Source organism: Schistocerca americana, chromosome 8 (genome assembly GCF_021461395.2).
Source record: "Schistocerca americana isolate TAMUIC-IGC-003095 chromosome 8, iqSchAmer2.1, whole genome shotgun sequence".
In the NCBI taxonomy this organism is placed as follows: Eukaryota; Metazoa; Arthropoda; class Insecta; order Orthoptera; family Acrididae; genus Schistocerca; species Schistocerca americana.
In genome coordinates, this window is record NC_060126.1 from 508,486,061 (window position 1) to 508,502,509 (window position 16,449).

At 46.2% G+C, this 16,449-nt stretch overlaps 1 protein-coding gene and 1 non-coding gene across 3 annotated transcripts in view; one reads left to right on the top strand and one right to left on the bottom strand.

Moving 5' to 3' along the window:
• Positions 1-16,449, top strand: part of LOC124544898 (putative fatty acyl-CoA reductase CG5065) — a 386,147-nt gene that overhangs the window by 172,720 nt on the left and 196,978 nt on the right. The gene's annotated exons all lie outside the window — the stretch shown is intronic.
• On the bottom strand, positions 10,407-10,481 carry Trnat-ugu. The gene has a single exon. It is a non-coding gene; the product is annotated as a tRNA-Thr (tRNA).

Sequence of the window (16,449 nt, forward strand, 5' to 3'; positions counted from 1 at the left end):
TTTCGACGCCGTTTTTATTTCCTCATCTTTGTCCTTTCATAGGTCTCTTCAGTTTTGCGAACAGTAAAAGTCGTAGGGGGCCAAACCCGGTGAATATGGTGGCTGAGGCATGACTGCAGTGTTATTTTTGCCCAAAAAAATCTCTCACAAGTAACGATGATGAGCAGGTGCATTGTAGTGATATAAAATCCATGAATTATTTTCCCACAATTCCATACATTTTTTGCGTGTTGCTTCTCACAAACGGCGCATAACGTCAAGGTAACACTCCTTATTGACCGTACGACCTTGAGGCAAAAATTCGTAATGCACAACGCCACGGTAATTGGAAATAAAAAACAATGCTCAAAAGTTTTGACATTTGATCGAACTTGGTGTGCTTTTTTTCGGTCTTGGCTCTCCGGGATGCTTCCATTGGGACGATTAGGCTTTGATTTCGACGTCACAACCGTAAACCCATGGTTCGTCACCAGTTATGACCCTTTTGAGCAAATCAGGATCATCACTGACGTCATTCAAGACCTCCTGAACGATACTCATGCGACGGTTCTTCTGATCAAAATCGAGAAGTTTTGGAACAAACTTCGATGGCACATGTCTCTTGTCCAAAACGTCCGAAAAAATTGCGTGACCCGAGTTGACCGATATGCCAACACCCTCAGCAACTTCTCTTACGATAATACCACGATTTTCCAAAACAATTTGCTTCACAGCTTCGACGTTATCATCTATTGTTGATGTGGTGGGGCGGCCAGAGCGAGGTTCGTTACTGGCATCATCTCGGCGATCTTGGAAGAGCTTGTACCACTTGTATATGTATATATATATATATATATATATGCTTACAGCATACTCGCTGCACGCCACTGTCAACATTTCAGGCGTTTTAGAGCACTTGATTCCATTTTTCACACAAAATTTGATGCAAATGCTTTGCTCCATTTTTATAGTAATCGAAAATCGCCGAGCACACTAAAAAACGTCTAAGCTTTCTGTCTGTCAAAAGCAAACCGAGCATGCTGTACGCTTGAAACTGTGAACATAAAAAATGATCGATGGTCGAATGTACGTTGCCCGCGCAACTCGAAAAGTCACCTTACTTTTTGAACAGCCCTCGTACAATTCTGGCCTCCGAGCGTACAACTTCTCTCTGCCTGCAGATTCCTGTCGTACTCGCCGTCTGACATCGCACAAGTCCAATCTTTAGTACGACACATTTGGAAGTGTTGCGTTACTAATTTGTGACAGGAAAAATATTAGCTGCTAATGACTCATCATGTGCATCAGGGGGGGGGGGGCGACAGACAATGAGTGTCCAGGAGATGCAGGGATGAAACCTCTATGGGATGTATCGGCATCGTCGACATTCAAGAAATGTTCAAAACAAAGCATTAACTTGCGCCATAAACACCGAATGAAAAATGGCGCGCTACCGTGATCAAAAAGTTTCGCAGCATCAACAGAGAAGGCGTACTCCTTGGGAGTTAACAAACCGTGCAGGTCCATCAGTTAGGTATTGACTCTTAAAGAATGGATATAGGATGACACGGGTGTGACGAGTTGATGAGGACTGGTGGAATGTGGTGGCGTGCATCTGAATGCGAAACAGTCTGTCGTGGAGCTTACCGTGAAACTGGCTGTCCTTTAAGGCGTAGCAGCAGACAGTGGCATAGTATGTTTTATAGTTACGGAAAAAAACAAACATCCAGACTGAATATGTCTAGTGGTTCCGGGTAGTATGAAGTGCAATGTCACACACTTCTCAGGAGGGATAGTTTCCTCTAAAGGAGTACCATTTGTATACCCAGACCAGGAATCGAGCAAAAGCACGCTATTTTAACCAGCTAATGACCAAAAGAAGATTCATACCATAGTTGTAGTTCTCTTAGGCCCGTTTTCCCATTCTTGCTCGCTGTCACGTAATATTCGGTACGGGCCTTACAAGATAACAGAGGTAGTGGCGGAGGACATACGGTGCCATATGTAATTTTACTTATGTCCGAAACAGGCTAATGTCCGTAGAAGTTATTTTAAAGGTCTTGACGCAGCCGCTGAGGCCGGCCGCGGTGGCCGTGCGGTTCTAGGCGCTGCAGTCCGGAGCCGCGTTGCTGCTACGGTCGCAGGTTCGAATCCTGCCTCGGGCATGGGTGTGTGTGATGTCCTTAGGTTAGTTAGGTTTAAGTAGTTCTAAGTTCTAGGGGACTGATGACCACAGCAGTTGAGTCCCATAGTTCTCAGAGCCATTCGGACCATTCGCAGCCGCTGAGCTAAGACATTTTTCATTTATTAGTGTGTATGACTTCTGAAGAAGGCTGTATTATTATAGCAGGAACCATGGTCGAGGTATTTAGTGCAACTGTGGGCTGTTTTTCATTCGAGACGCTGAGGAACATTCCCTTTCACGGAATATCAGAGGGAGCTCTTAAAAACAAAACAGCATCAAAAGAAGTGGGGAACGTCGGGAATCGAACTTGGCGTGAGACCAACAGTAATGGAGAGTGTGGTTGGAGTCCATGCAGAGAGTACACGTAACAGCAAGACACGCAGCAAGTGAAGAAGGCACGTGGCTGCGTTGTCTAAATATTGCGCACGAAATGAAAACAATAACTAGGCGGATCAACCGGAAGCACACCGTTAAGCAATCGCGCCGAGGAACCCTGCGAGGTGACGTCACTTGCTCTCTGGTTACAGCGCCCAGCGGTGCTTATAAGGATATTTCTTTTGTTTTCTAGTGATTGACTTTAAGCGATTTTCCAGGAAGAATGGTATAAGTATTTTTTGTTTCTCATTAATTTTCGTGTTCTTTGTCGTTTGTGTGTTTTCTTCACACCGCAGCGTCTGCACCTCACGCGAAGGAACTCGGCTCTCCTGCAACAGACTACTTGATGTGGCTTCCGCAGCCGACACTCTGTGGCGAAGCGCCGTCCATAAATCAGCTGTCTGTTGCACCGTGTCCCGCGAGTGCAGTGACCCATCCGGAGGGCGCTGGGCAGGTGGGCTGTAAAAACGAGTCGCCGTTTACGTAATTCACAGTATTACACAAGCGAGAGGAACGTGACGGTCAGTTGCACAGTCCGCTGCTTAACCCCGAGCCGCCGCGTGTTCTAGCTCTATTGTCGAAACCAGTGCACCAATGCACCAGCATACCGACAGTCGAAGATGGAGCTACAAACAAATAATCCGGCCACTGTTGGATAGCTGACGGCGATTTACGTTACCACAAACTGTTTGACCGAATTGGACTATATTCGAGCTGTACTTGCCTCACCTTGAGTTAATTCACTTGGTTAATCTTGTCTCTGATATATTTCTCACGAACATTAGATGGGCGCTGTAGAAAGGAGACTAATTGCCGGCCGGAGTGGCCGAGCGGTTCTAGGCGCTGCAGTCTGGAACCGCGCGACCGCTACGGACGCAGGTTCGAATCCTGCCTCGGGCATGGATGTGTGTGATGTCCTTAGGTTAGTTAGGTTTAAGTAGTTCTAAGTTCTAGGGGACTGATGACCTCAGAAGTTGAGTCCCATAGTGCTCACAGCCATTTGATCCATTTGAGACTAATTTTTCGTCCAACAACCTGCTTACAAATGTAAAAGTCCGCGAAGTAAGAACGCCAGGTAATGACTTGTCAGAAATCTTTTAATCGGGATTTCGTGTCTGCAGCGGATTTCCAGCACAGAATTGATCTAAAATGTTTCAATGTTGAAACTTGTTGAAAACTTTGTATATTTAACATTGCTAAGAGAATTGCATTGTAGAGCATCCAAAGCAGTGAAACTTCCTGGCAGATTAAAACTGTGTGCCGGACCGAGACTCGAACGCTGGACCTTTGCCTTTCGCGGGCAAGTGCTCTACCGACTGAGTGCTCTACCAGCTGTGCGAGAGCTTCTGTAAAGTTTGGAAGGTAGGAGACGAGATACTGGCAGAAGTAAAGCTGTGAGAACGGGGCGTGAGTCGTGCTTGGGTAGCTCAGTTGGTGGAGCACTTGCCCGCGAAAGGCAAAGGTCCCGAGTTCGAGTCTCGGTTCAGCGCACAGTTTTAATCTGCCAGGAAGTTTCATATCGGCGCACACTCCGCTGCAGAGTGAAAATCTCGTTCTGGATCCAAAGCAGTCTTTCTAAAGGGACTAGAAGCGACGATCAGGACTGTATTTGACGGTTAAGCAATGCTATAAATCGTTTCTGGTTTGGAAATAATTTATTTTTGAAACGATTGATGATATTTATTTTGTGACTATTGCTCGTGGTAAACGTACGAACTTCTTGAGAATCACTTTAAAAGTGGGGGGGGGGGGGGGGAGGGGGCAGGATAAATGGCGATTGTCGCGGTTCGTGTTGATAGGACTTTGATGGCAAGACTGCTCCCAACTGGAAAGTTTGTTTTGAGCATCGCAGTGCTTTATACTGGGTGTGCTCTTGACGGAAGTGGTAGACCATTGCCTTCCCCCAATCGTCGAACTGACTCACTCAAGGCCCTTTAAAGGGAGACCTACAGTTAAATGTGGGCTTCACATTGGCATTTTTCATGTTATCAAGTCATTACCAGAGGCGACACGAACGACAAGCGAGAGGTAAGAACCCCGGGACCGCCTGCGATCGAACTACGGACCTCGGGATTTGCAGGCTGCCACCCACTGAGCCATCGAGCAATAACGTCGATAACGTGACAAAACATAGCTGCAAGCTCACTCATTCATGCGAGCTGAAGCGAGTGATGTCCCAGGGGCGAACGTAACGGCGGCCTCATGTAATGTCCTCCAGTTATTGAATACTCCCATCTTCCTTCTCTACTCTGATTCCCTTACCAGAAAAAAGATTGCGTTGTGCTTTACGTTTGAGGCACAAAAAATAATTACTATCTTCAATAAGCGAACTTCAGCTTTTCTTTCCACAAAGACGGACGTGCCAACACAGTATCGGTTTGAAGAAAGTGTGAACGTGTAATGAATGTCGCCTGGTAGCAAAGCGATTTGTCTTGAGTGTCGGGTTGCCAGGTGTTCGGTGTTTACCGAACTGCTCGGTACTTCGACTCCTGTTCGGTGTCCGGTGCCTAAGTATGAATTGTTCGGTGGTTTTACAATTCCAGTCATACCACTATTTTATTTATTGATCAGGAAAATTATCTAAAGCATAATGGCGGTTCCATGCAGCAGTGGCTATGTGGAAAGAGTCTTCTGTGACATCAGTCATTTATGGTCTGACGCGGGAAACGAAGTGAGTGTCGATATGACAAAAGCAGAATCATGCGTTCGTTGCAGTTTGAGGTGTGAAATGTGGAACGATTTTTACAAACAAACTGAAAGCTATAACTAGCAATAGCCACGTTCGAAATATTGAATAACAAATGTAACTTTTTAAGTTTACTAAACGAGTTTTATTGTGTTCACCCTCAACCCTGCTCTGAGCAGATCCTTTCTGCAGGCAATGTTCGGTAATTTTGTCAGTGTAATCGGTCAATCCTACATGAGTCTCAAGTCATCGGCAGCCGTTCTCCTTGTAACTGAAAATGTCAGATTTTTCTATACTGTAAATGTGTCCATAGCGTTATGCCGACATTTCGCGATGTTATCAGCCAGTGTCACAAACTACAGACAAGATTCACATGTAACTGAAAATTACCTGCCTAACAGAAAAATATGTACAAACCTTATTTTTTCAGCTCCTACCCTCCAAGTTATGTTTATCAGGTAGATAAGAACAATATCGTTTTCTACAACTGAATGTTTACATGTTTTTAACGAGACATGTATTATATGCTGCTGAGACGATGACACTAGGAAGAAATGGGGCAGAACAAGTAGAGAAAGAAGAGAGAAAAATACTGGGTCCCAAAAGAGATGGAGAGAGGTGGATCCGAAGACCTAGGGAAGAATTGTACCGGAACATGAGAACAATATCCGTGGAAATCAGACTCAAAAGGGCAAGGTTTGCTGGACATGTAGTTAGGATGAGTATGGACAGAATGACGAAGAGAGTGTGGGAAACAACCGGGAGGGCAAGGGGAAAGACAGGAACCAAGTGGGTTGTTGAACTTCGGAAGGACTGGTTGGAATTGGGGATCGAGATCGAAGGAGAGGAAAATTGGGGGAACAAATATACACCGACCAATATGCCAAAGATCAATGACAGAGAAGAATACAGGAAATGTGTCACCAGTGGAACCGACAGGAGAAACGGAAACTGAAGATCTCGGAAGAAGAGCGGGAGAGAAGAAGAGAAAGAATTAAGAGGTTCTGGGAGAAGAAGAGGAAAATGCAGTCCACGAAGGGGCTACCCGTGGTCCTACAGAGACCGTAACGCAAGAAGAAGAAGAAGAAGAAGAGACATGTTTCGGCTCTTTCTATTAGGCGTCATCAGCGGTTTTCGTTTTTCTACTCTTTTCATGTGTCCACACTGGTTCTTGTGTAGACACTAGATGCACACTGTACAGGTTTCCAATTGGTACAGTGGATACAAGAAAACTCTGGAAAAAAGGGGAAACCACTGACATTGCGTAGTATGAACAGACAATACGTGTTTGGTTGAAAACCAAATTGCAGTCGGTGGCGGAAGGAGGTATTGCTTATGAATCTACATAATAAACGTGCTTCAAGTAGCAGCTGCGGAATAATGACAGAAAATATTGACAGTATTATACTGTCAGTTACGAATACTGTAAGTACGTAATTATAAAGCGGCAACAGTCTTAGACTCGGTGACTAAATAAACGAAGATTTTCAGCAGTTCGAGTTGTACTTTGTAGGCCTATATAATTTGTACCTCGTTTCCTTCAGCAGCCTCCTCCCACGCAAAATTAATCGGAGTTCGCCCACCCCACGCCACGCCAGCCCATTCCAGAGCCTGGCTGCGCTCTCTCGTGGAGTGGTACTCGGCTGTGAGCGAGTTACGTGAGAGGTCAGCTCCAGAGGGCGTCGCGTGCTCCACGTGACACATCGGCGTGCCCCAGCCCACGTGTCAGTCTTGAAAAAGCTTTTGAACAGGATACATGGGCTGTGACGAAAGTTTCTATCGACTGTTAAAGCGGAAGTGTGACGAGAACGGGGTTATTTCATTTTGTAAGAGCGTCGTTTTTCGAACTTGGAGCGTGCGCGCGCCGGTTTTACCCTCACCACTGGTTTTCGGACCATGCTGCGAACGGTGAGTGAAGAGGCAGACAGTGCTGAGTCAGACGCAGTGCAGGATGGTCCTGTCACGTGGTGGTTCTCGTGCACCATTACGAGAAGTCGTTGAACGTAGGAGAATGCCATTCTTCTTTGGTGCGTGTTTATGATGAGCGTTCCCCTTCTATTGCCCCCTTTGGAAAGAGATTACGTGAATTTTCGATGGATCGAGAATCTCTTGAAGGTGAACCTCCTTGAGGTCGCCCAGTAATGGCAGTGGCCCAAGGAAACACTGATGCTGTGAGGAAAATGATCGAAGATGATCCTGATCTGTCATTTTCTGACTTTCCATGGACCCCGAATATTGGATCGACAGCGGCACAGACCATCGTTAGTGATCGTATAGGCCTAACCAAGAGATGGGCCCATTGAGTGCCAAATTTCCTCACAGAAGCCCAAAACTACACAAGAATGAATTGGTGTCGTTTAATGCTTGAAAAATGCGACGAAGGACGGTACAAAGACATCCCAAAATCGTCACAGGCGACGAAGCACGGGTGTACCGTTTTGACCCCGAAACGAAAAGGCGTTCTTCAGTACATTGCTTGTCAGGTGAGGAAGTTGGAGCTCTGAAAAGAAGATGGCGACCACTTCCTCCGCCAAGACGGGTCGTCCCACCCCTGTGACCTTCGACACACGTCGCGCACTCGCTGCCGAGCGGTATGTGACTGTATATCTGCCGAAAGGCATCGCAACGCGGTGGACGTCACAGCACCCACATTCGAAAGGTGAGCACGTCCTGCATCGTGACAGTGCCTTAGCGCACGCGGCTGCCGCGGAAAAAGTACGAGTGTTGGCGCACTCACACTTTTCACCGTACTCGGCTCCGTTTGAATTCCACCTGTTCCCAAAGACGAAGGAAAACATTCGTGAGCGGCGTTTTTCGTCCGATAAAAGGTCTGTCCCAGCATACAACAGTACTGTAAGTGATTTTCCTCAAGAAGCTTGGAATGAAACATATTTGAAGTGGTTTCGAAGGATGGAAAACAGTGTAAGTGCTTATCTACATCTACATACGTACTCCGCAATGCACCATACGGTGCGTGGCGGAGGGTACCTCGTACCACAACTAGCATCTTCTCTCCCTGTTCCACTCCCAAACAGAACGAGGGAAAAATGACTGCCTATATGCCTCTGTACGATCCCTAATCTCTCTTATCCTTGTGGTCTTTCCTCGAAATGTAAGTTGGCGGCAGTAAAATTGTACTGCAGTCAGCCTCAAATGCTGGTTCTCTAAATTTCATCAGTAGCGATTCACGGAAAGAACGCCTCCTTTCCTCTAGAGACTCCCACCCGAGTTCCGGAAGCATTTCCGTAACACTCGCGTGATGATCAAAGCTACCAGTATAAAATCTAGCAGCCCGCCTCTGAATTGCTTCTATGTCCTGCCTCAATCCGACCTGATAGGGATCCCAAACGCTCGAGCAGTACTCAAGAATAGGTCGTGTTAGTGTTTTATAAGCGGTCTCCTTTACAGATGAACCACATCTTCCCATAATTCTACCAATGAACCGAAGACGACTATCCGCCTTCCCCACAACTGCCATTACATGCTTGTCCCACTTCATATCGCTCTGCAATGTTACGCCCAAATACTTAGTCGACGTGACTGTGTCAAGCGCTATATTCAGACATTACAGGGTTCTTTATCCTATTCATCTACATTAATTTACATTTATCTATAATTAGAGTTAGCTGCCATTCTTAACACCAATCACAAATCCTGTCCAAGTCATCTTGTATCCTCCTACAGTCACTCAACGACGACACCTTCCCGTACACCACAGCATCATCAGCAAACAGCCGCACATTGGTATCCACCCTATCCAAAAGATCATGTATGTAGATCAGGGATTCACATAGTGGTCGATATCGACCCCTTGGGGTCTATATCGGTTTCCTAGGGGTCGACAAAAACGAAAACTGATTTTGGGGGTCGACGAGGTCTAAAAATCGACCCCTATTAAATTAACACAAGTTCTTATTTAAAACTTTCAAGATAGGTAGGTACTGTATTGTTTATGTTGTGTTACGTGTACTAAGAATAATTAATATTTTTGTAGGAAATAGCATTGTTGTAGTAATGTAAAGTCTCAAGTTCGTACAAGATGGATAATGAATCCGTACAATACCACAGCCATAGAAGAAGCCAATGTGATAATGCAAGACGAGTTGATTACCATCAGCACAGACGAAGAGCTTAAGCAGAAGTTCAACCAAGCCTATCAGAAGTTCTGGTTGCAACGCAACATTGAAAAACAGCATCCTACATTGTGGAACATTGCTCAAAAATACCTTACCGCTTTTCCATCATCATACCTAGTTCAAAAAAGCTTCAGTGTGGTAACAAACATTTTGACGAAACAAAGAAACCGTTTGAAAATCAATGAACGTGGAGATTTAAGGCTGCAACTCACCAATATTGAACCGGATGTAGCTAGCTAAATAGTCACCAGGTTCATCGATCGAACTGAATGTTTTATTTTCTCTTTGCGAATTAATACTTTTTTAAATATAATTTCCTACCTACTTAAGATTCTTTAAGTACTTAATTTGTAATAATCATTATAAATTAAACTTGATATTTACTGAATTGTATGTCTTTTTATTTTGTTAAATTTTGATGAGAAAATGAAGTCAACTTTACTCACTTAACCAAGTGCAAAGTTTTCCAATTGGTACCTTAGTACCTAGGTATTTTGTATCAATAGGAAAAAAAACTAAAGATAGGCCCCCTTATTCATAATAGTCTGCTAACTTAAAGCATTGCTAATTCTCACTCTGTGTTCTTCTATTGACCTAAGTCAGAATGAAAAATAACACTCTGTAGCAGCTGTTTTAAGTTAGCGGACCGTTATGAATAAGGGGGTTGATCTTAGAAGTAGGTAATTTGGCCATGGGGGTCTGAGGTAACAGTTCATTTTGGAAAAGGGGTCACTTGTCCAAAATAGTTTGGGTATCCCTTATGTAGATAGAAAACAACGGCGGACTTACCACACTTCCCTGGGGCACTCCAGATGATACCCTCACCTCCGATGAAGACTCACCATCGAGGACAACGTACTGGAGAGCATACTGAAAAATGCAGAAGGTGTATTGTAAATATATATATGTCGGTAGTATCTGTTCCCGAAATAACAGTTACCGTGGATGACCATGCAGCTTTGCTAGAAATGAAATGATAATTAAATGGACACCCTAGCTGCAAACGGGCGTTGATGTACTTCATTGGGGACGTGTTGAAAATGTGTGCCCCGACCGGGACTCGAACCCGGGATCTCCTGCTTACATGGCAGACGCTCTATCCATCTGAGCCACCGCGGGCACAGAGGATAGTGCGTCTGCAGGGACTTATCCCTTGCACGCTCCCCGTGGGATCCACATTCCCAACATGTCCACACCACTACATTCGTAGTGCGCCTAATAGATGTTTGCCCATCATACTGTAAATAAAAATTTCCCGAATTTCTGCTGAAAACTTTTGTCATAACCGTCGTCATAACTGCACCAGAAATTGCACACGCAATTCTCACGGCTTATTCGTTGGAAACTAGACGACGCTGACCTGCCTCTGACGAGGATGACGTGAGTGCGGACAGCGAGAGTGGAGCAGACACTCCCCCCACAGACAGCTGAGGTGTTTCCGGACGTGGGGGCTACGAACGTGGCGCCGTGGCGTGTGACACGTGTGACGGCGCACGCAGATAAACGCGTGACAGCGGCAGTAGGCCGCGCCTCAGCCGCCGCCGACGACTCGGAAATGTGGTGCAGGCAGCCAGACAGCTCCCCTCCGACAAGCCGGCCCACTACATGGAGTCCACGCCGAGTGCTGTCTCTATTGCTGGCTACGGGGTGGTAATACTTGGCTAACCTTCACGCCGTATGAAAACCCGTGGCTGGATTCACCGACCAGCGCCAGCCGTCCGACTCTTAGATGAGACGCAGGCCCGTGTGGTGACGCAGGGCGGCGTGAGTCGCGGCGGCAGTCATCGCAAGTTGGGTCGCAGTTTCAATACGCAGTTTGCTGAGGAACTTTGGCTCTGGCAGAGATGGCGACTACTTCTGCTGTGTTAATAGGTACAAGTTCAGAATCGGATTCCGATTCTGAGTTTGCGTTCGAAACGGTGTGTTTCATCGCTTTGATAAAACTGGCTACAGGTTCTCAGGCCGAAGAAGGCCCGAGGAGAACTATATGGAGTGAGTCAGAAGGGGCAGAGTAGCTGGTGAGAAAAGCCCTTACTGTCGCCAGGGCTACTGTATATATAGCTAGAAGTGGGCAAATTTCATTATTATCAATTAACAGAAACCGTATTTTCGTAGCAGAAACAGAATCCTTTAGTCATAAGGACTATCCAACAACAAATCAATTTAAACAGTCCTCAGAGAACTTTGTGTCATTACTCGGACTACAGGTTCGATTCTATATAGATATCAAAGACGTGGTTAAATCCATCTATTCCGTTTTCACTGGTAGATATGGAGGGCTACACGCTAGTTAGGAATGATATTCTAAGGAACCTAGGCATCTTTTTTGATAAACATTTAACCAGGACAGAGCACATCACGAAAATTTGCTACAAGGTTTTAACAATGTCAATTTAGAATGATAACAACGAATTACAATGCAACTTACCACTTCGTATGTCCGTTTCCTTGGCCACTTCCTCCCACTTCTCAGCTTTCAGCTTCGTTTTCAAGTAATCTTCATGGCTTGTATCATACAGAACTTCGGGAACACGTACGGCTTCAATTAGCTTTTCTTCCATTTCGAACTACCCACAGCCAGAACCACCGTGAGCCTCGCAGTAAACTGCGTACAGGAGACTGCGGTCCGCAGGGTCACCAAGCGAAGAAACTGTGTCACGTCACGCTGCGCTCAACGTGCGCAGGACCATTCAGTTGTGTGGTTCGCAAAAACTTACCGTGAGCCCCCCCCGCCCCCCCGCGTCACCTCACGGACCTGCGTCTCATTTTGCGGCCCGCCTTACTGGTGAGTAAAGACCTCCAGGGTCGCACATCCGTGACCCGTGCTTCCTCCTTCTGTATGTCTTCTACTGTGTCACCGCTCATTCAACAATTTGGTTGCGTAAAATGCTTGCAAATGCTGGCATCATAGTGCAGATGCACACATACCGTCGAAGTGTCAGTATAAAGATGGCCGCCCCACTTGAGACTTGCATTAGGGAAGAACAGCGTTCTGTTATTCGGTTTTTGCATGGTGAAGGTGTGAAACCTATTGAAATTCATCGACTAATGAAGGTTCAGTACGGTGATGCATATTTTGTCACGGCAGCAAGTCTACGAATGGAGTAGGAAGTTCGCAAATGGTGTGACTTCAGTGGAAGATGCTCCTCGTCCAGGTCAGGCACAACGAGTTGTGACTCCACGGAACATTGCAGCAATTGAAGCCATAGTGAAGGAAAACCGCCGAGTGACACTGAATGATATTGTAGCATGTTTACATATTAGTCATGGGTCAGCACACCATACTGTGCATGATGTGCTCCAGTTACACAAAGTGTCTGCCAGATGGGTGCCACGGCAGCTGACTCCTGAAATGAGAGAACGACGTGTCGATGCTTGTGAAGAACTTCTTCGGCGCTTTGAACGAGAAGGTGATGGCTTCCTTGCAAGAACCGTTACTGGGGACGAAACCTGGGTTCACTTCCACCAACCGGAAACGAAGAGAGCGAGCAAGGAATGGCGCCAATCCTCATCACCAAAACCAAAGAAGTTTCGAACAGAACCATCAGCAGGGAAGGTTATGCTGACTCTCCTTTTGGGACGAAAAAGGCGTCATTTTGGAGCATTACGTGCTTAGAGGGAGCACTGTCACCAGTGCATCATACACAGATCTCCTAAAAAAGCATCTGTGGCCTGCAATCAAATCAAAGCGACGTGGATTGCTGTCAGCAGGTGTCCTTTTGCAACATGACAATGCAGGTCCCACACTGCCCGTACAACAGTTGCAACAATCACAGACCTGCATTTTGAGTGTCTTCCTCATCCACCATACTCACCAGACCTTGCCCCAAGTGATTTCCGTATGTTCGGACCACTCAAAGACGCAATGGGAGGAAAGAAGTTCCGTTCTGATGAAGAGGCACGCCACGCGGTGCACGAGTGATTGCGCGGACTACCAAAGGAATTTTTCTCTAAAGGAATTTATGCACTTTGTAAGCGCTGGAGGACTTGCATTGAGCGTGGGGGAGACTATGTTGTAAAGTGATACAACTTTGTACCACTTCTGCACAATAAATAATATTTAAAAAATATTTAAGGTTTTGATTTGACTCACCCTCGTAGTTACACGTTGCTTGAGACGTAAATTTGTAACTTACTTAATTTCGTACGGGGTTCGTTTATGCTAATCAACGAATCTATTCCTCAGGGTGAACGTGAGGCCAATTGCTAGACTACATCCGAGACAAAAGCGGGGCCTCTGGGTATACCTCAGTGCCTTCCGGCCGCGTGACTGATGTGCTTAGTTGTCAGTTATTGCTCATTGCTGGAAACTGCTACGCCTTTTTTTTTTCGTTCTCAGCGTTATTCGAGTACAGTAAGCCATTTTCTGTTAATGAATTGCTGAGTAGTTGAGCTGTACACCCGTACTGGTTCATTTAACATGCAGAAGGCAACATTCGGAAGTTGATAACGGAACAGCGGTTCAGTTGCGATGCCTAATTCTGCGCGTTCTTCCCTTCGAACTCCGGAGGCGGTTTGAAACAAGTGCTGTCGTGGAACTGAACAACACTCAGCTCCTATGCCTCTGACTGGTATGAAATCTCACGCAGATACACCACTCGCATATTAATCATCTTCACTTCTAGTTTTTACCACTGCATTCACATACTTTTTTGCAGCTACACCTTCAGCCACCAGGCACGATTAATGCTGTTTCATATGATAGGACCAATCTCGTCGAACCGGGCAAAAGGAGCATCGACAGAAAAAATTGTTGACGGTGTTTTGAAAGATACCGGCTGATTTGCACAAATCAGGTAGCTTTAATCTCTCAGAAACGCCGCTCATGCAGCTGATTATTTTTCTATCTTTGTGAACGACAGTCATAATGTAGACTGACGTGCAAAACTTAAGGAGGAAAGTAACTTTCGCAAGATGTGTCACTGCCAGGTAGCAGAGCTCGAAGAAACTTGGACTGTACGAAAAACTTGTACCGTACATAGAATTGCCAAAATGTAGTACAGAAGGCAACTGAAAGAAATGAGGCGAATAGAAATGACACTTTTAATCGAAGACGATAATTAGACCTCAAGTCATCACGATTTATGATGGTTCCCTGGACATTAGGCTTGTGACCAGCACTGACGGCGATGAATGTTCTGCAGTGTGCTGCCATGCTGGCCTGAGAAGCGGCAGGTAGTTGGTGTGGTGGGGCGTCCCATGCCTCCACCAAGCAGGGTGACAACTCGTGGACGGCCGTTGGTGCATCTGGGCGTGCCGCGGTACGTCTTCCAAAAGCATCCTGCACGTGGTCGACGAGACTTGAGTCTGGGGAATGGGCAGCGCAGTCTCTCTCTCCCACCTGCGCTATTTGATGCGGTCGCGCAGACTCATCCATAAAAACGAAGTGAGGCCCGAATGCACGTCTGAAATGTCGCACGGTGTCACAGTGTCGTTGACCAGTGTGTACATCGAATTTGTAGGCCAATATGGACATGCAACATTATGCCCCCGACACCAGCGATGGTGTTGGACAGTGTTCCTGAGTGCATCAAGCACCCTCAATCCACGCAGGAACAGCCTCGTACATGGCCGTTTTAGTGGCCTATCTGTTGTGGTACTGGGGGGCTCAACGTTGAGTGGACCTATTGACCTCCCAATCACTGAACGCGATACACTCAACGGTCACCGTCATTGGAACTGTACTCCTTCCCCATCTACGTCTTTTAAGGGGTCTTTCCGGTCTTGACTTAATTTTTATGAATGAGTGTGCGCGACCACATCGAAGCCGGCTGGAAGACGTCTTCGAGTGAGAAGATATTTGGCGCATGGAGTCGGCTGCTGATTCCCGCGTCTTAAAGGCCCATCGAGCAGGTGTGGGTTGCGTAGGGTAGACGTATCGCAGAAAGTCCACGCGCAGCACTGATCGTACAGGAGTTGTCAAACGCGCTGTTGGATTATCGGAACGACGTACGACAACGTTGTGACCAGAATGGGAGCACGTTGCAGAGTATGCGTCGTCGCCCGTGGAGATCTCACACGCTATTAAGAACCATTTCTCGCCTTCTTCAATCTCCAGGAGACCACCAAGAGGAGTGGTGAGTTCAGTGGAATTAATGTCTTTCAAGAGTATTTCTTTTACTTACCTTCTCTACTACAGTGTAGCAGAACTCTATGGTCCAAGTTTCGTCGACATATGTTGTTTGACATCGACACACGATGCGAATGTTACCTTCGTCCTTAAACTTTGCACACGAGCGTTTACAGGAATCACATAACTAGCCGTACAGTTCTTCGTTGAATCTAATACACGTAGTACCCAAGAGATGGGCGAACTGCAGTTTTGAGAGTGACACCTTTACTGGGCAATTAATATTTGTATTTGATAAACTCCTTTATAGACTGTCCGGTCACATTACCGTGACCACCTCCACATTCTGGAGCGCGAACCTCTGCGAGACGTGCAGGAAGAGAGTCAGGGAGCTTCTGGAAGGAGGTGGAGCCGCGCCGACTCCAGGGCCGCCAGCTGCGCCAGGTTTCTCGGGTCAGGATCCGTGGCGCGGACAGACAGACCGAGGCGCTGCCACAGATCCCGGATTGGGTTCAGATCCGAGGTACTAGGAGTAATCCACTAAATTACAGGCCCATATCGTTAACGTCGATGTGTAGCGGGATTTTAGAACATATATTGTGTTCGAACATTATAAATTACTTCGAAGGAAACGGTCTATTGACACACAGTCAACATGGGTTTAGGAAGCATCGTTCCTGTGAAACACAACTAGCTCTTTATTCATATGAAGTGCTAAGTGCTATTGACAAGGGATTTCAGATCGATTCCGTATTCCTGGATTTCCGGAAGGCTTTTGACACTGTACCAGGGTGTATACGACCCGGGACAACCAGGAAATCCGGGAATTTTTTCATCCGGGAGAAAACCGGGATAAATCCGGGAATTTTTCATTGTTTTAGCTTTCAGTTAATTTTTTTCTAATTTGATTCTCTAGCAAAGAATGTCATTGTATCCTGCTACTGGAGAATGATACTGCAGCAATAAAATATAAACGAGAGGGAAAAAAATAAAAGTTTAGTGGCAAAGGAAATGTGCA